At 44.6% G+C, this 19,436-nt stretch overlaps 1 protein-coding gene across 1 annotated transcript in view; it reads right to left on the bottom strand.

Annotated features, from left to right (window-relative positions):
- FIGNL2 (fidgetin like 2) overlaps positions 1-18,261 on the bottom strand; it is a 62,797-nt gene extending 44,536 nt beyond the window's left edge. Inside the window, exon 1 of the mRNA XM_032210695.1 lies at positions 18,074-18,261. The gene's annotated coding sequence lies outside the window, so the exon portion shown is untranslated. The remainder of the gene's footprint in view (positions 1-18,073) is intronic.
- Positions 18,262-19,436: the final 1,175 nt, after the last annotated feature.

The raw sequence follows: 19,436 nt of genomic DNA, 5'->3' as shown, positions 1-19,436 counted from the left end.
TACAAACACTATACTTTTCCGCTCACACTGAAAAAAAATTAGAGGGAACATTGCAAGGCATATTTTGCTTCTGTGTGTGCTCAAATCTAGAATACATGAAACCTATGTGGGGCTGGATACCTGATAGTGGATTAGAATATGCATTCAGATAACTATCCTCTTGTATGCAATCTGTCAAGAATAGCTGTAGCTAAACTGTTTCCCCCACCTCTATGTAACATCTATGCCAGGCTACTGACAAAATAAAACAATAAATTCACTAGGCAGAAGGGGAAAAAATCAGGATCACTGTCCACACTGATAGGGCAGGTTGGAGCTGCCCTGAAAATTGAAGCTGGTGAATTTTTGGGAGTTGCAGGACTCTGTGCAGAATATAATTTGAATGCCAAGGATTCCACTGCCAATAAGGTTATTCTTATTTAAGGTAAAGGTTCCCCTCGCACATATGTGTGAGTTGTTCCTGACTCTAGGGGGGGGTGCTCATCTCCATTCAAAGCTGAAGAGCCAGCGCTGTCCAAAGACGTCTCCGTGGTCATGTGCCCGGCATGACTAACACGCCAAAGGTGCACGGAACGCTGGTTACCTTCCCACCAAAGGTAGTCCTATTTTTCTATTTGCATTTTTACATGCGTTAGAACTGCTAGGTTGGCAGAAGCTGGGACAAGTAACAGGAGCTCAGTCCATTACACGGTGCTAGGGATTTGAACCGCCAAACTGCCACTCCTTTCTGATCAATAAGCTCAGCATCTTAGCCACAGAGCCATTCTTATTTAGAAACAGTATTATTTCTTTATGAAATTAGGATATGGTAGAAGATCCAGCACTAACAGAGATCTTGGCCGGATGTTTTTTTTAAATGTACCCCAATGGTATTATTCTGCAAACATTGTTGAGAATAGCAGAAGAGCAGAGTGCAAAAGAAGAGATGGGCTGGATCTATTTATCACATCTATTTTAAGGCAGTGTTGGGCCTGGATCCAGAGAGACCTAGATTCAGTTAATCACTGAGCTATGGGGCCAGTCACATTCAGCCCTTCACAAGTATGCTTCTGTGAGGACTAAATCAGCAAAGAACCTGATATAGCAATAGCACATAGACTTACATACCGCTTCACAGTGCTTTACAGCCCTCTCTAAGCGGTTGACAGAGTCGGCATATTGCCCCCAACAACCTGGGTCTTCATTTTACCCCACTCAGAAGATGGAAGGCTGAGTCTTATGAGGGGTCCTTGGTGCTCTCTGAGCTTGTTTGTTTTCTTGTAAGCGTTTCATTACCCTAACTGGTTACACTTCATCAGTGCTAGTCACTACCTAGTTTGGGTAATGCAACATCTGCAAGAAAACAACCAAGTTCAGAGAGCACCAAGGACCCTTCATTTCAACCCTGAGCTACAAATATTCTCCTGTGTTGGCTGTAATGTTATCTTAGAAAAATGTCTTGAGCTCTAAATGCTGCACAGGTTCCTCGCCTTTCTTTTCTATCTGGGAGCCTAATCCATCTGACGGGAGACCTGTTAACACCCCAATCCATGCATCGACCCTGCGAAGATTCTTCTCCCTATGCAAATTGACACCACCCCGAATCATCCAAGCCATGGTGATAAGACCACTCATTTCTAATTCCCGCTCCCAAATAGGGTAACTCAGCAAGAAAACCGGAGCCGGCCTTTTTTGTAATGATTTAAAAAAAAGAAAAGAAACCCTTTGGCATAAAGCCCGCCTTTACAAAAGGACCATAGAGAGCAGTTATCTCACTTGTTCAACTCAGCTATTTGTGGCTGTATATTTAAGCACAATCATCCAGCGCTGAACAGAAGCAGGGATTGGGACAAGCTCCCCCAACGTCCATCGAAGCTACGACTCTAGAGAAGACACATCACCCTTGAAACACTCAACCTCCATAACCTCCTTTGCACTGATCGGGTTAGCAGTGCATCACCCCTGGCCCTTTAATTACACCATCTTTGCAACCATTAATCCTGCTGCCATCAATTACTGGAGCTTATCCCATTCCCTCAAAGAGGGAGGGAGGGAGGGAGCAAAAATAAAATAAAAGGCTTTAGGAGGGTAGTAAGCAATGAGGCACTTAAGCCTTCTCTCCTTTACCTGTCAATTGAAGAGAGTTGGGCGGATCTTCACCCTACGTGGCTACTGAAGATAACAGGGACTTAGAATTGGCCAGAGAAAATATACTAACATTGGCTCATTATTCCATTATATTCTCCAACTCACTCTTTCAGTACATTACTATTTTTTAACGAATTTCATAAATATATTATTTTGATATATTTCCAAAATGCTTTAAAGCTGTTTCATGCCACTGTTTTGGGCTGAGATTTTTAGAGAAGATTGTTTTAATATCCCAATTTTTTTTTAAAAAAAAATGTCTTCCAAAGAGTGATTGATATGTTTTTGAAGAAAACCGGTAGTAGAAAAATTTGAATCCACCTCTGGACTGAATATACTGTCAAGTCATCTTTTGCACGGGCCTTCAGGCCTGCCACATTTGATGTGGGAAACTGGGAGAGGGGATTATATGAAGTAGGGGATTATATGGAGTATGGGAGGTATAGTCAAATAACATTCCTTTCTCAGAGAGTCAAGGACACACTGCCCTGCACCTGGAGTGGTGTGACTGGGAAGCATCTCCAGTTGGGGACGGTGCCTGATTGGACCATGTGAGAACATGTGGGTGCTGGGCAGGGACTTGAACTTTCAACTTGGGTGGGGAAACCTGGAAACTTTCAGATTCAGGTTCTCCCAGATGTGCCAATATGACATCTGTAATAAAATGGAATTTTGACGCAGCTCAAGCCTGAGTCTTCTTTCATTGGGGGTGTTACTAGGAACCCTGACTAAACTTAGAAACAAATATAGGGATGGTCCTGTCCTCATGCATTTTAAATTAAATTAATACAGTATCCTTCATTGGGAAGATAAGACTTTTCATGAAAATAGCCTACTCAAAGTTGTTCCTAGCAGGCTGCTATCCCGTGGTCACATGCCACATAAGGAACCCATTGCAAGAATGGCTTGGCAAATTCCAGTTTTTTGACACACAAATCGAATCCGACTTCTCTGTATGAACTTCTTCTCGCTATCTCTATCTAGTGTCTCGTGGGTGGCAAACTCTTGAACTAGTGGTCATCAGTGGTCAGCAGTGAGAAGCCAAGAGGGCCCATCTCCTCTTTCACTCAGCAGAGAGAAAATCTTCCAAACCACTGGGCTGACTCTGGCCTTTTTTTATTTGCATTCAGGGAGTAGAGTGTATGTACGAGGTGCAACCATGTCAAAGAAGGAATCTGTTTGATTTGGAGAGAAATAACCAGGAATTCATTTGAGATCACTGGTGGCCCTGGGTGTTTCCCCAGAGTTTGGGGGGAAATGAATGAGATTGTGGGATTGTGACTGAACCCTTGTTGTACTGCACAGCAAATGGATTCTGCCACAAACACTAAAGATCTGAGAATACTTCTAGTGCTGTTGTGTATATTTTGAATTTTTAAATTGTTTTCATTTTTAAATGTTTTTTGATTTTTTTGAACCGTGCATATTTTTTTATTGTAAGCCACCAGTTATTGATATGGGCAGCTATAGAAAACTGAATAAATAATATTTGAACAGCATGTCCACAGACAATTCCTTCTTTTTTAATTTAAACAAGATCCTTTGTTAGCTTTCGTGATTGTCAGGGAGGGGGAAAAAACATAGACAATATAGTTGTTAACAATTATATTGTATCTGTTTTAGAGTAGCTGCGCTTAAACTTATTTTCCTGTGATGGGGAAAAAAACCTATTTCAAAATTAACTCCAGCACTGTAGTTCAATTCATGGATTGATAAAGAAATAAACATGAGGAGCTCTGACCCATTTTCAGTTAAAGAGATAGAGACATGTCTTATTCAGCTGATCGGGCGCCAATGTGGTTTTTCTTCACCTTGTTTCTAATGCTGCATGATTAGAAAGAGCAAAGGCTTATGGAGGAGGGAATGTTGCATTTCCACTATTTTTCAAGGGAGAGTTTTCTCTCAGTAATTTCTTTCCCAATCCAAAGCAGGGGCAGGCCTTTCATTGCCAGGCCTTCCAGATTTACCCAGATTACTGGCGCAATGATCTCTGCAGAAAACGGCCTTTGTCCCAAGAGAAAGGGGGAGGGGCATGGTTAAAGAGTTCCTCACACCCTACCCCCGACAGGCCAGAAGGCCATTTAATGTTTGCTTTCCTTCTGCTAAGCATGTAAACAAACAGTAAAAAAAGAAAGAAAAGAAATGGCCCTCACAGAAAGAAAACAGAGGCATGTTCTGGGACTGATCAAACATCAAGAACAGCACTAGTGAAAACTAGTGTCAGTGGGACCAAAGAAAAGTCTCAAAAGTAAGTTTTCCAGGGAGAGGCAGAGGGAAAAACAGAGAGAGGGAGGGAGGGAGAACGGAGAAACAGAGAAAGAAACAGAAACAGAGAGAGAAACAGAGAAGGAGGGAGAGGGAGGGAGAGTGAAACAAAGACTTCTAGACCTATAGGGTCTTTACTTGAGTAAATGTCAAACAGGGCATTTACTCATAGTATATGTTCTGTTGAGACCGAAAGTGCAACGTTTTACTCAGATCAGTGGTGAGTTGTGCCCGGTCAACCGAACCAGTAGCAGCATCAGGAGGCCCGCCCACCCGCTTCTGCGCATGCGTAGAATGCATTGCGCACATGTGCGAGCACGCACAGGAGCAAACCGGAAACCAGTAGTTAAAATATTTGCAACCACACTGAATCATATGTAAGAGCCACTTCCTTTACACTACCTTTCAAGTCCTTGGATGTTTTTTGCAGACCAGTACTGCAGTATTAAGCCCGGTTGAACCTAACATACCTTATACCTTTGGAATAAATAATGCGGCGGATTGTAATGCCATTAAAGTGGCTTGGGATCAAAATACAGTAAAGGAGAAAGCAATGCTTGATTAACCATCCTGAAGAAGAGCAGAAAGCAAAGAAGGGAAAGAAAGCATGCAAAAGGGAAGATGAACTGGTAAATAAAAAAAAACCTGGGCTAGTGTGCATGCGGAAACAGCTGCCTTTTAAGAGGAAAGGCAACATTTATAGTTGGGAACTGAAAAAAGTGTATTCAGCCTATGTCTATGTAGCGAGGGGGGTGTGTGTGCTGTGTGTGTGTGTGTGTGTGTTGTGTGTGGTGTGTGTGTAAGCCCGACCATAAAGATCAGTGTCTCCTGATAAGAGGAAACCAGGTTTTATGCTCTTTGAGGGAAGTTGCTCTAGAAGCACGCCTCTTGTAACTCATCCTGACTGCCCCTGATGAAAACAACCTTCTTTAAAGAATCATTTAGACCTGTTGACAGCAGCTACGGGCTCATTTAGTTCTTTCAACAGCTAGGTTATTGCACATTGGTTTTAGGGGTTTAATTCTCAGGCTTTGTAAGCCACTTAGGAACAGAAGAGTAACTGGGAACTAAAGGTGGTGTGGTGTGGCAGAATGGGAATAGCTATTATCTACGAGAGCAAAATACAACCACCAGTCTGCTGTTAAAATTACAGGTGCTAAGGATATACAAAGGGTGACGTGGTCACCACCTTCACATCATGATTGTCCCATTCCCACTGGTTGTCTAAGCTGGCCCACTCAGAAAAAAAATGTTGGATTTGGGGGACTTGGAGATTGATCCAGCAGAGTATTCTGGCATTCTGAACAAAATTACACACAGCTTTCCAGTAATCTAATACATGAAATTCAGAATGACCATCTTAAGTCAAGCCTTGGATTATTCAGATGCTAGAGAATTCTAAGGAGGTAAATTGCCAAAAACAGAAATGGACATTCTCTCCCTTGTCCTGAAAGGAAGCAAGACAATAAGATATTGTTATTGGGTTGTCTTCAAAATAGAGAGAAATACTTTCCGGGGATTCCAAAAGTCATGTTGCTTAGCTTCTACCTCTCCGCAGCCAGCACATCCAGTAAAGCAACCCAGAAAGTATCAGGGGCGGGCTGTTGGGAGTTCGCAGGGGTTCAGGAGAACCTCTAGTTAAGATTCTGTACAATTCGAAGAACCCCCAAATCCGACTCTGGCTGGTCACGCCCACCCTGCCCCTTCCAGGAGTCCCCACATGGCCCATTTTCGATGCAGGCAAGTGGAGGGGCACGCGTGGAGCGCTGGGAGGGTGAAATAAGGCCTACCAGAAGTTGGGAAGGCCAAAACGGGCCCATTTCTGGCCTCCAGAGAGCCTTTGAGCTGGGGAGGCCGTTTTCACCCTCCTGGAGGCTCAAGCAAAACCTCCGGAGTCCAAGGAGGGCCAAAATCCCCCCCCCCGGGGGGTCAGGTGCAAGAGGCCAACTAGGCCACACCACCATGGCCACACACCAACCAGAAACTGGGTAGAGAACCCCTGCTAAAATTTGAAGCCCACCCCTGAGAAAGTACTTCAGAGGGTCTTCTCATCTGACAATCAATGTCACTCTGTTGGTATTTTGCTCTCGTAGATAATAGTTATTCCCATTCTGCCACCCACACCACCTTTAGATCCCAGTTACTCTTCTTGTTCTAAGTGGCTTACAAAGCCTGAGAATTAAACCCCTAAACCAATGGCAATAAACTAGCTGTTGAAAGAACTAAATGAGCCATAGCTGCCTGTCAAACAGGTCTAAATGATTCTTCAGATTTCATTTATCCACTTAGACACCCTCTCATCTCATTTATTTTGTCTCCTCATCCGTTGATTTTGCCCATCTCCTTTGCAGAATCTTAAAACTAAAAAGCTTTCAGCACATAGCCAAGGTCTTCAAAACATAGGTTGCCTAGGCCAGGTAGGGAGCAGTGGCTAACACTAGCTCTTTCCTTTGCTTAAGGGAGCCAAATTTAACAATGTGCCAAAATTTGTTTCATTTGGCTTACACCGGAAGCACAAAAAAACCACAACCCCCAGCTTTACCCTGTGAAAAGTACTCTAATTATGACTTTTGCTCTGCCTTTAACTGCTTGGGAATTTGGGCAGGCTTGACTAGCAGGGGCAAGCCCACATGAGGTAGAGGTTAAGGCACTAGGCTAGAATGTGGAAGACTGTGAGTTCTAGTCCTACCTCAGCCATGAAGCCAGCCTGGGTGATCTTGGACCATTCAGCCCCAGAAACACGCAATGGCAAACCATTGTCAATATCTTGCCAAGAAATTTGCAGGGACTTGTTCAGATAGTCATCAGGAGTCAACATACTGACTCAAAGGCAATGTACACATTTGTCATCCTTGAGTTTCTATATTAGGGCTGTTCATGCCCTGATTGAAAGAACCCACAGCAAGCATTTGCACAACACGGCAAGAAGCAGCCTCCTCTGAACCAAGCAACTTTACGCATCCAATTGTTCAATATACTCTGAAGCAGAGAAGTGGTCCTCAGCTCCAACACCCCATGGCCCTCCAAGCTGCAGTGAGTCCATACCTATGGTTTTCTTGCCATCAGAGCCTAGGTGAGTCCCCTAGCCAAGACCCCTTGGCATCTCTCTTGACTTCAAATGTCCTTGTGGAGCAGGGTTCTCCAAAGTGGTCAATATTGACCTTCAAGGGTTAACGGGGCTATCCAAGGGGCAGTTGTTGTTTTCATTGGAATAGAGTAGAGTAGTAGAGTAGAGTAGAGTAGAGTAGAGTAGAGTAGAGTAGAGTAGAGTAGAGTAGAGTAGAGAACAGAACAGAACAGAACAGAACAATTTCTTTTTGGCCAAGTGTGATTGGACACACAAGGAATTTGTCTTTGGTGCATATGCTCTCAGTGTCGATAAAGAAAAATAAAATAGAATAAATTCTTCAAGAATCATAAGATACAACACTTAGTGATAGTCATAGGTTACTAATAAGCAATCAAATCATACTAGGAAACAAATAAAACATATACATATTAAAGATACAAGCAACATGGTTATAGTCATAAGTGGGAACAGGTAGGTACTAGAAAGTTATTTGTAGTACTGTTAGTTGATAGTATAAAATTATTTCTGTACAATAAATGTTACCAATAAAGGAGAATATTTGTAATTCAGGGTTGAACATGAGGGGTCCTTGGTTCTCTCTGAGTTTCCTTCTTTTTTTGCAGATGTTTCCAGATGTTTAATTACCCTAACTAGGTAACCATCATCTGTGCTAGTCATATGTTAAATTGTTAATCATAAATGTGGGGGGGGGAGGTTTCAATGAAATCTTAAAACATCATGAAGGGGGTTGATGAGCTGAAGGGATCCTGTGGTTTTAGAGACTGCCACAAAGCTGCGAACAAGCCTCAGACTTCTTTCTACCAGGTCCTTTCTAGGCACAAGGACATCTCAGAAAACAGAGTCAGTCTGTGCAAAAGCCAGAATGTTATTTGAGAATGTGGTCTCTGGATCAGTAGAGAGCATCTTGGGGAAATAGGGGTGAGGGAGCTCTGTATTTTTGACCTATTAGACCCACCTTAGCATCCTATTTCTTCCTCCACTGCAAGGATACAGTGATGGCCTGTGTTCATAGTAGTTAGTTCTCAAAGAAAGAACCAGACTGAAGTCACACTCTTGTTTTAGGAAAAGATGACCCTGTAATCCTCTAATTTTGGAAGAACCCAGAAATCTTACTATATTCATTATCATATCTTACACTGATGAGCTGCAGTGCCGCAGTGATTAGAGTGCAGTACTGCAAGCTACTTCTGTTGACTGCGAACTGCCTGCAATTTGGCAGTTCAAATCTCACCAGGCTCAAGGTTGACCCAGCCTTCCATCATTCCAAGGTGGGTAAAAGGAGGAAGCCAGATTGTTGGGGAAAGTATGCTGACTGTGTAAAACCACTTAGAGAGGACTGTGAAGCACTGTGAAGTGGTATATAAGTCTAAGTGCTATTGCTATTACAAAATAATTCAATTTATATACTCCGCCTTTCTTCAAGAAGCTTATGGTGATAAAATGCACACTCCCTGCTATTTTTCCCTTTTACCATAACCCCGTGTGGTAGGCTGAGCTAATGACCTTGCATGGCCGACTTGATTTCCACCTAATCAAGATCATAACTACTACTACTTGTTGTTTCTTTTGACTAAAAGAAAACCATAAACAAATATGAGTGAGTATTCAGATTGTCCTGGAATTCCTGACCAAGAGATCCCAATCCAAAGTAGGTTAGCTAATGAAATGGGTTCACATGAACCCGTTGCCCATTGATCACTGATTGAAAACCAGCAGGGCTTTTACTTTAGATTTTACTGCCATTCTGCTCTTTTTGTAATGCCATTTAAGGATGTTTGCCACTGGAAAAAAATGGGGAAAAATATGCACAATGTATGAATTAAAGTAAATAAAGCAACATCTCGGCTAGCAAATCAGATGTCATTAAAAACAAAAAAATGCTGGCTTGGAGAATAGAGATGAAACAAATGTAGAATGTATCATTCACAGGATGGTGGGTACAGAAGAGGGGGGGAAACGGGAACAGTCATAGGATAGAGACTTTTAGCTGCACACAAGAGGCATTTTTACTGGACAAACTCAGGGCCAATGACAGGAAACCCCCTATCAGATTTCCTGCCCGGAGGTGAAATTTAAAAGCAGGAAAGGAGAATCCCACAAGGGGCCTGGGGCTGCGGAAGAGTGGTCCATTCTCCTCCTGGCTAACTTACGTGTTTCATCCACCGGATGAAGAGCAGCTTTTGGGAGATGAGCGGGATGACTTAGACAGGACCAAGAGGAAGACAATGCCTACTGTCCCCAGCCTGAATTCCAGAATGTTACTTCCACCGTGGCTAGAAAGAAGCAAGTTGAACACAACCTGAAAAAGGCTCAGACAAGCAAGAAGGAGCCCAACAAAGCTAGCATGGGCTTTTGCTGGCTGTGAATTGTGGGAGATGAAGTCCAACCTATATTTAAGGCATCCATTTAAATGGCTGGGGGGCAGGAAGCAAACTGAGAAGGACATCTCTATTTTGAAATGGTCACACCATAGGGCTTCCATTGTCTGGACCAGTGTTTCTCAACTTTGACCACTTTAAGATGGATGGGCCAACTACCAGAATTGCTCAACCCAGCCCTTCCTTTGAGAATCCTGATTGCCACCACAAGTAGAAGGAACGGGTTCTTCTGAACTTTACCATCTAGGAAAAGTGGAAGCCTCCATCACCCCAGGAGGGGTGTCTACAGTCCTCCAACCCTCAGAGAGCACAGTGAAGACACAGATCATGAGCAACCTGTACAATTAACTGAGTCATCCTCAAAGAGCAGCTTCGTCTGCTAAGAAGAAATCCATCACAGGAGACAGGAGCTATCTGTAACTGGAGGGAGGGGAGGGGGAAGAGGCAGAGGAGGGACAGCCCACATATCCCGGCCCTTTGCCACCAGAATAACTTCAGAGGGTGACCTTTGCAGACATCATCATGGCAAGGGAGAGAACAAAGCCCCGGTCACAGCTCAGTCTACTTAAGGATGAACTGTGCAACAACAAGGCTTGCCTATTCATTAACTTAGTCGTATCAGTGCAGCCACATCCTGGTTAAACCACGAATGCCTGTAACAGTGCTGCAGTCAGAAAAGAGAGCACCAGGAGGATGGGGCAATTTGAGGATAAGTTGTCTTCAGTCAGCCCTACATTCTCTTTAGCTACACAGTTTAAGCAAATGGCCCTTAGCATCTCTTAATCAGATCCTACTTCAAGGCAGTGCCTCCTATAGCAAGTATCACATCCATGCCAGCTCTCCCAATTGCACTGGAAGTAAGATTCTCCAGGATTCCCATTTTTGTCAAACATCTGGGCAAAACAGATGCCGGTTGCACAACAGATCATTGGTCGAAGAGGAGAGAGAACACGGTGTTCTGTGCAATAGGGAGAGAGAGAGCTCAGCATCACAATGGGAGGAAGGTCCTAGAAAGAGGCTGCAAGGACTGGCCTATGGAGCATGTGAAGCATACGTCATCGCTGGGGAGAAAGCAAGCTGGAAAAAACTAGGAGTGGGGCAGAGGAAAAGTATGAGACTTGGACATCTGTCAAAAGCATTCTCTGGCTAGATGGGAGACAACCCTCCCAGATTCCTGCTTAAAGAAGAAAGCAGCGGGTGAATTGTGTTGCCGTTTTTTCTCCCTTTTATTCTGGGTTATGATATTGTAGTTTCAGTTTGTATGTATTTTCTCTTTAACTCTAAGGTTCTTGGTCTCTCTCTTTTTATTTTTTTGCAAGAAGAGATTAATAGTGAAATGTTGTAAATGCAATCTGTGTTGTGTCTAACCATGACATCTGATGCTCTATTTTCACACCTTGTTCTTTTCATACTCACAGTCGAGGGAGCTAGTGTTTTCGGAGAGTTTCTCCAGATCCTTTTTCCTAGGAGGCACCACCCTACTATAATAATCCCTGGCTGTTCCCCCCCCCCAAAAAAAACTGGGGCACGTTTTGCTTCCTTGCATAGGGCATCCCTCCCATATTGTCTACCTTGGTAACAGGCCACCAGGAGCTGCCAAGTCTGTCCCTTTCCAGGAACTGCTGGTAATATTTGTAAATCTAAACTTTCTTTAAGCTTTGCACTTTTAGAGTTCTGTGCTGTTTCTGAGCCAAAATGTGGCACTAAGTAAAGGAAATGCTAGGCTGCTCTTATTCTCTTCCAGATGAATTTAACGCTTTAACAGACTAATTCACTGCTAACCAGATCCACATGGAAGAACAGAAAACAAATCTCTTCCACTAGAAAGGGGCAGAAAATACAGACAGGAAGAAAGGCATTTAAGCCTGTGCACCTCTTCGGACTCTTCCAGGACTTTGGCCAAACTAGCTCTGAAATTCAATTTTTTTACTACCGGATCTGTGGGCGTGGCTTGGTGGACATGGTGTAGCTTGGGGGGCATGGCAGGAGAAGATACCACAAAATCTCCATCCCCCACCCTGCTCTGGGGCCAGCCAGAAGTGGCATTTGCTGGTTCTCCAAACTACTCAAAATTTCTGCTACCAGTTCTCCAGAACCTGTCAGAACCTGCTGGATTTCACCCCTTCTCTGCAGGCAACAATTGAAGATGCTCTTTGGAAAAGGACAGGCTGTAAGGAACTGCGGGGAGGGGCAGAAAACCCGAGGGCTCTTAGATAAGCCGTTGTTAACATGATCCATATGGTACACAACTTGCCTTTCTGTTTAACCAAAATGATATGTGGGAATTGGGAAAAATGCGAGGGGAGGGGAGAGAGCAGGACAGTGGTTGGGGTCCCCAGCAGAGAATGGGAGCCAGGACAAAGACTGCTAGTAAAAATTTCTGTAGAGTGGAGTTAAAGTCACACAGAAGGTTGCCCTATTCTGTTTCTTTGCAGTTTACGCTCCACAAACAGCAGCTGTCCCCCGCTTTCCCACTCAATGGAATATCCAAGGGTGAACAGCCCCCCTCCCAAATAATTTTTCCTACACAAAATATCACCAAACACAAGGTTTTTCAGGAAATCTTGAAGTGATTTTTAAGAAACTCACCAAAAAGGAGTACAAACTGAGCAACTTTTGATTGTGTGACTACAGTTTTAAAATATCCAGACTGTGAGAGGAATGTTTGCCCTTCTTCTGCCCTCAAGGATATGCCCGTGTAAGGCACACAGGCGTGCATGCTTATGCTGCAAAGCCCATATTTGCCACTACTCACAATCAAGAGCCACACAACAAAGGATGAATATTTTGTTGCTGAATAAAATACAAGCTAAATACAGTTTAAAGGGCAGCCTGCATTCTATGTATCACTATACTGATCACTGCTGAATTCAGAGCAATGTTAAAATGGGAGAAATGCTTCCATGTAGGCTTTCCCAAAAATGCTTTGGGTTGAAGAAACAAAGGGCCAACTATAGGAAATCCTTTCTGCAGAATCTCTGGGATATGCTTCTTCAAAACGTAAATCTGGTCTTTTAGAATTCCTTCCATCTATCTCCAGAAAACGTTTAGTAAATGTCCTTAAAAGGGGGAGGAGGCATTCATAACACAATTTTAAGGATGCTTATTCAGTCATAAATCTTACTCAGATCAATGGAATGTATTTCCAAGTAAGAGTGCCCATAATTACTTCTGTTTTCAATGAAAAATGCCTTTCAATTTAAGATTTTTTTAGCTGAATGTTTTATCTTCTTTTCAACAATTTGATTTTAGATATAATTATAATGCGTTTAAATTGGGACTGGGGTATACTTAATACATTTCAACTTAATACATACAGTAGATGATTTCATTCATCTTCACTATTTTTATAACACCATCGTGATGCCTCAGAAGCAAGCCACTTCAAAAATGGGCAATTGTGACCTTAACCCAGAGTCTCACTGATTACAATTGGCTCCACCAATAAATCAACTAAAACATTTTTGGATCAATCTACTGATTAAAGGAGTTAAAGCTTGCAGCCTAAATTTTAAATATTCAGCATTCACAAGTCACATTGAAAGCAATCAAAGGAGATTTCATCAGTGGAATCTGAATCAGTGGACTTGCTAACTGAATAGTTCCACAATTTAACAATCCAAATTGCTATATGGTTGTTACATCAGAAGTGCTGTTACAATATAGACAGCATTTCTTCAAACAAACTAAAAGGACCAATTTGAGAATAGAATGAAAGGCATTAAAAACTGAAGTCTTAAGTAACTATTTCAGAACAGAACTTTTTTATTTTCTTTAAAAAAAACACAAATATGTCATCATTTGTCAATCATTAAGACATTGAAGTACAATTTTTTTTTGTTGTGGTACCCCTCCCCCCCCCCCCCCCCCCCCCCCCCCCCACCCCCCACCCCCCCCCCCCCCCCGACTTCCCAGAACCCGTACACGGTATGGATTTTTAACTAACACAGTCTAAAATCTATTGAGAAAAAAGAAATAAAGAAATTAATAACATTCTAGATGACCTTAGCTTCTTCTTACTGAACTGACTTTTAACAGTTTAAATCATTTCTGATCTTCATAGGCTAACTGGAATTTCTTAGTCCCGTATTTATTTTGTATATAGTCAATCCATTTTTCCAGTCTCGTTTATATCTCTCATTTGAATGATCTTTGAGATATGCCGATATTTTAGCCATTTCAGCTAAGTTTGTTACTTTCAATGTCCATTCTTGGATTGTAGGCAAGTCTTCCTTCTTCCAATATGCGCCACAACAGTCTTGCTGCAGTTATCAGGTGCAGAGTCAAATTGGTCTCTACCACTGTAAAGTCAGTACATATACTAGTAAAAATAACTGAGGACTAAACTTTATCCTTCTTTTAAAAAATTTTGCATGACCCACCAATTTTTATCCAAAATGCCTTAAGTAACTATTGTAGTGACATATCCTCTAATTTTTTATCCATTATCAATTTTGAAAATAAATCCAATAGTGATTTAAATCATATTGTTGTTCACCCGCGCATTTACAATACTCCAATACTAAACGTTCCCCTCGCATATATGTGCTAGTCGTTCCCGACTCTAGGGGGCGGTGCTCATCTCTATTTCAAAGCCGAAGAGCCAGCACTGTCTGAAGACGTCTCCATGGTCATGTGGCCGGCATGACGAAAGCGCATGAAACATTATCTTCCCACCAAATCTGATCCCTATTTTTCTACTTGCATTTTTACATGTTTTGAACTGCTAGGTTGGCAGAAGCTAGGACAAGTAACGGGAGCTCACTTCGCTACGGGCGCTAGGGATTCGAACCCCGACCTTTGATCAACAAGCTCAGCATCTTAGCCGCTGAGCCACCGCATCCCGATTATGCCAATACTAGACTTTTTTTAAAATGAATCATGTTTGATTGGCTTCATGATCATTGTTATTTTATATTCTATCACTATAACTTTATTGCATCATTTCGTATTACATTTTTGCTTAGGTCTAGGCTCTGACCTTAAGAAAACGCAAGAAGGATAAGTGTTCCTTTGCTTTGGAGAAATACATGTCCAAAAAACAGGAAGAAAACCTGGATATTGGTGTTGACTGGAGTCATAAATATCTTTCCCAGAAACAAAGAGAGAAACTGCTCTGGAATTATGTGCTTCGAGGATGCTGGCAGCAAAAAGAGATACGATAAATCTCTGATTGAGTCTACTGTCCAATCCTCCTTGATTTCAGAGCAGACTCTATATAGCAGTCTTCGACTTACAACAGTTTGTTTAGTGACCAAAGTTACAATAAAACTGAAAAAAGTTTATGACCGTTTTTCCTATTTATAACTGGTGCTGCATCCCTTAGTCGTGTAATAAAAATTCAGATGCTTAGCAACTGACTCGTATTTATGACCATTGCAGAGTCCCAGGTCATGTGATCACCTTTGCAACCTTCCAACAAGTAAAGTCAGTGAGGAAGACAGATTCACTTAACAACTGTTACTCACTATAACAGCTGCAGTGATTCATTTAACAACTGTAGCAAGAAAGGTCATAAAATGGGGCAAAATTCACTTAACAAACATCTCACTTAGCAACAGAAATTTTGGGCCCAATTGCGGTTGTAAGTCAAGGATTACCTGTAACCCAATACAAGGTGGGTTAAATTTGCTAAAATAAACCACAACCCTCAATTATTCAGTAGTCCCCATCCTTTCGAGAGAAGAACGGAAGGCATGGCTAAGTGGCAGGGAACACCCACGTTAAATAGCTTGGCCCAAGCAATGCCACTGTTTTGAGAAGGCATTTTGATGCCAAAGGTTGGCTTTCATGCTGCTTTTTTTTCTCACCTCACCAAAAAAGGAATTAGAAATTTGAGTGGATACCATTTAGTTGCCCTCCCCAACAAAGTGGTGGCCAAACTGAGCTGTAATGCAACAACTCTGACTCTGGCCATCATATCACTAAAAGATGGTGGGAGAAGTATTAGTTCAATGCACCCAGCAGGTGTCAGATGAAAATTGCTAAGAAGAATACAGGTGTGCTTAGAAAGGCAAGCAATGTTAATCTGCAGTTAGAAGAGGATTATAATGTGAGGAACTGTCTGTCCTCCAGTTCACAGCAAAGTTAGGACATTTTGCTTAGCGCCAGGGTAATCCTGCAAAAAGGGACGTGGTGGCTCAGTGGCTAAGACGCTGAGCTTGTTGATCAGAAAGGTCAGCAGTTCCACGGTTCGAAGACCTAGTGCCATGTAATGGAGTGAGCTCCCGTTATTTGTTTCAGCTTCTGCCAACCTAGTAGTTCGAAAGCATGTAAAAATGCAAGTAGAGAAATAGGGACCGAAGGTAATAGCATTCCGTGCACCTTCAGCATTTAGTCATGCCGGCCACAGAGACGTCTTCGGACAGCGCTGGCTCTTCGGCTTTGAAACGGAGATGAGCACCGCCCCTACAGTCAGGAACGACTAGGGGAACCTTTACCTTTTAATCCTGCAAAGCTATTACATGGCTTGAAACAAATCAAGCTTTTCTTGCAAGCCCTAAAGTTTGAGCTTGGTCTCCTGTGCTTTTGTGTCTGATCTTGAAGGCTTACAAATGCGCTGAGGATCAACCTGGATCAAATTTCCCAAGGGTTATGCATGGATGGGAGGAGTAACGTCCAAAGAAGCCCCATTCCTGGGCAGAGAATCCAGCAAGGTTCTTCCTTCCACCCCGTCCCTTGCCCCGGGAGTTGCATTTCTGGAGCGTGCAAAATAAACGTCACGGATGATGAGGCCGACGCTGCCTCAAACTGACAAGGGTTGTAGAAGCCGCTCTGCCTTGCCCCCCGCAAGTTTGGCTAATTGACAGCTCACTAAACCGACAACCTGAGGGGATTTTTTTGGGGGGGGGGCGAGGCAATCAATAGGAAACGTATGTGCGGAGAGGGCGCTACCACTTTTAAACGCCCCTCCCTCCCTCCCCTGTGCCTGCAAAATAGAGACCCGGACAGGCCATAGAAAAAGCAAGAGCCATTGCCACGCCGAATCAAAATTCCTCAAGACGCTGCTCCTCGAGCCCCCAGGGTCACCGCATCAAACAAAGGGCACCGCTTTCGCGTTGCTCCCCGATATATACAAACCGCCTTTTTAGCGCGACCCCCCCCTTCTCTCTCTCCAAGCGCGGGCAAAGGAGCTACGCGCGCGACGCCGCAAGCTCTTCTTGCCGGCCCCTTTCCAAGCCCCAGCCTGCCTGTGCAACTCCCCGCAAGTGAAACTTTTTTGTCCAGAGGGTGGGATCGGCTTCCCCCCCTCCTTCCCCCCCCCCCAGACCGAAGGTGGACACCCAACCCACCCCGAAGCCCCCCGGTACACGCACTGCTTTTCAAAGCACCAGCAACCTTTACTCTCGCGGGCAGGATTTACGCCTCAGCGGCAGGCAGGCAGGCAGGCCCCTCCCTCCAGGAACGCGACCCCCCCCCAGGCCCGCCCCTGCCAGCGCCGAAGAAAAGCCTTCGAGGAAGCAAACTAAGGCTCCACGGAGCACAATGGGGATCCCGTGGGGTCCCAGAGGGCTGGGACGCTTTGAGTCACGCACCAAATAACGGTTGTGCTTTCGGGAGCCGGAGGTGGGGTGGGGTGGGTGGGAGAAGAGTGTGAGGTTTTTGCTCAGCCCGCTTTGGACACGCGAGGGACGCGTACCAGTTTCCTCCACACAATACCTCCGCTCCTATGTCTGTACCCTCGCATTCCTCAACGCTGATCTCAGCCCCTCCCCGACCCGAAGGAATATCAGCTCCGTGGGTCTCGGGCAGCCGGACCCTCGCTTTCCTCTCTCACGCCCCCCCCCCACGCACGCGCGCGCGCGCGTGTGTCTTATCATCACCACTTTCTCACGGGGCGCCCCGAAGGAAAACCCACCCCGATCCTTCTCCACCGCAACCGGCTCGTTTTCCACTTTCCAATTAAGCCTCCGAACTGTCCGTGGGGAGGGTTGGGTGATCGTGGGAGCAGCAGCATCTCGGGCAGCCACGTCCAGAAATCGCGACCGTCCTCTCCCACCCGTTGATTTTTCGCAAGTCAAAGCCAACCCCGCTCCCTGGTTATCCTGGGAAATGCCCAAACGCTTTAGGTCCCGTCTCACGGAGGGGCCTCCTTGTCCGAGCGGGCGCGCATCCCCGCATCGGCCGGCCTCCGAGCTGGCGTCTAGTTCCCAACCCAGCCCCGTTCCTCGTCCCCGCGGGCCCCCTGACAGCACCTTCCGCTGCCACTCACCTACTCATCCCTGCCTGTCCCTAGCGGAACCCGGCGCAGCCACCTGGTCCGCGTGGCCGGGGCGCTTCAGCTGCGGGGCCGGGCGCTGCGGCGCTGTGGGCGGCCGCGGGACTCCGCATCCTCTTTGCCACCCGGCTGGGACGATGCAGCACCCGAGCCGCCGGGATTGCTGCTCCTTCGGCCAGTCAAGCGAGCAGTTCCAGGCTGCGCGCCGCCCCTCGCTGCCTCCCGCTTCCCTCCGCCCCGGATCCTCCCCCTGTCTCCAGCGCCCTGCCCACGTCCCTCCCCTTCCCTCCGGCTCGGCTCCCGGCTCCTCTTTGCTGCCGCGCTGACCTTCCCCGCCTTCTACGATCTCTTAAGACTTTGCACCGGCCCTGCTCCCTAGAGGCGCCGGTTCATCTCCTCGCGGTTCCAGGCAAAGAGATGGGTTCTTTTTTTACACACATAAAGTTTTTTATAGACATCTCATTGCTTGAATGGTTTGATTCCTGGTTGTCATACACTTTGATACAAATAAACATAATAGTATTATTCCTAATAATTACATTTGATTTTTAGTTTCACTAACACGTGACTTCTCCGATCCTCCTTCAATTCTAAACCTTTTCATAGTTCTGCCATATGTTGTATCATCTTAACATCTGTTTTTACTATTTATCCCCTCTTATTTCTACCTCTGTTTTAGTGCTTTTTTACCCCCTTCCCTTATCACTCCAACGTTCAAAGAGGTGATCCTCCCTTTTTTCATTATTCACTATTTCAATATGCACTTCTAACTTCAACCATGATCTTTCAAGCATTTAATGTATATGCATTGTTCATCACATTTTTTATATATTTAATATTTTCCCAACCCTTCAATCCTTATGATTCTGCTATTAATAATCTTGTTTTTATTGAAATATGTTCTGTCTTTCTTTCTCTAAAAAGAGATGGGTTCTTGAATCCCCCCCCCCCAATGCGAACCCAGGTCCATCAGGGAAGAAGAGGCCTTCTGGAAACCATCTGCCAAGGAACTGGGTTGAAGTCAGGCCCTCCTAAGCTGAAAGGGCTTGGCAGGATCGAAATTCACAATCACCTACAGAACTTAGCACAAGCCTCCCACACCTGACTAATGAAGGCCGGAGGACCACCTCGGGAATGCTGGTTTCTCCCAAGGAGTCGCAACAGTGGGAAACAATGCACGCTTTTGAATCCACGGTGTGCGCTTTTGCATCCACGAGTCCAGGGTGTGCAGAAGCAATGCCAAAAAAAAAAGTCCTTCGAAAGTTCTCACTATTTTGAGTCAGGGTTTTAAAAGCAAAAAGAGTGCTTTCCCCCCAAAACGTGAATTGCTGTCAGCTCAGCTGCTTTTGGTATGGGA

The sequence above is a fragment of the Thamnophis elegans genome, chromosome 2 (genome assembly GCF_009769535.1).
Source record: "Thamnophis elegans isolate rThaEle1 chromosome 2, rThaEle1.pri, whole genome shotgun sequence".
Lineage (NCBI taxonomy): Eukaryota > Metazoa > Chordata > Lepidosauria > Squamata > Colubridae > Thamnophis > Thamnophis elegans.
This window is presented reverse-complemented; position numbering and strand designations above follow the sequence as displayed.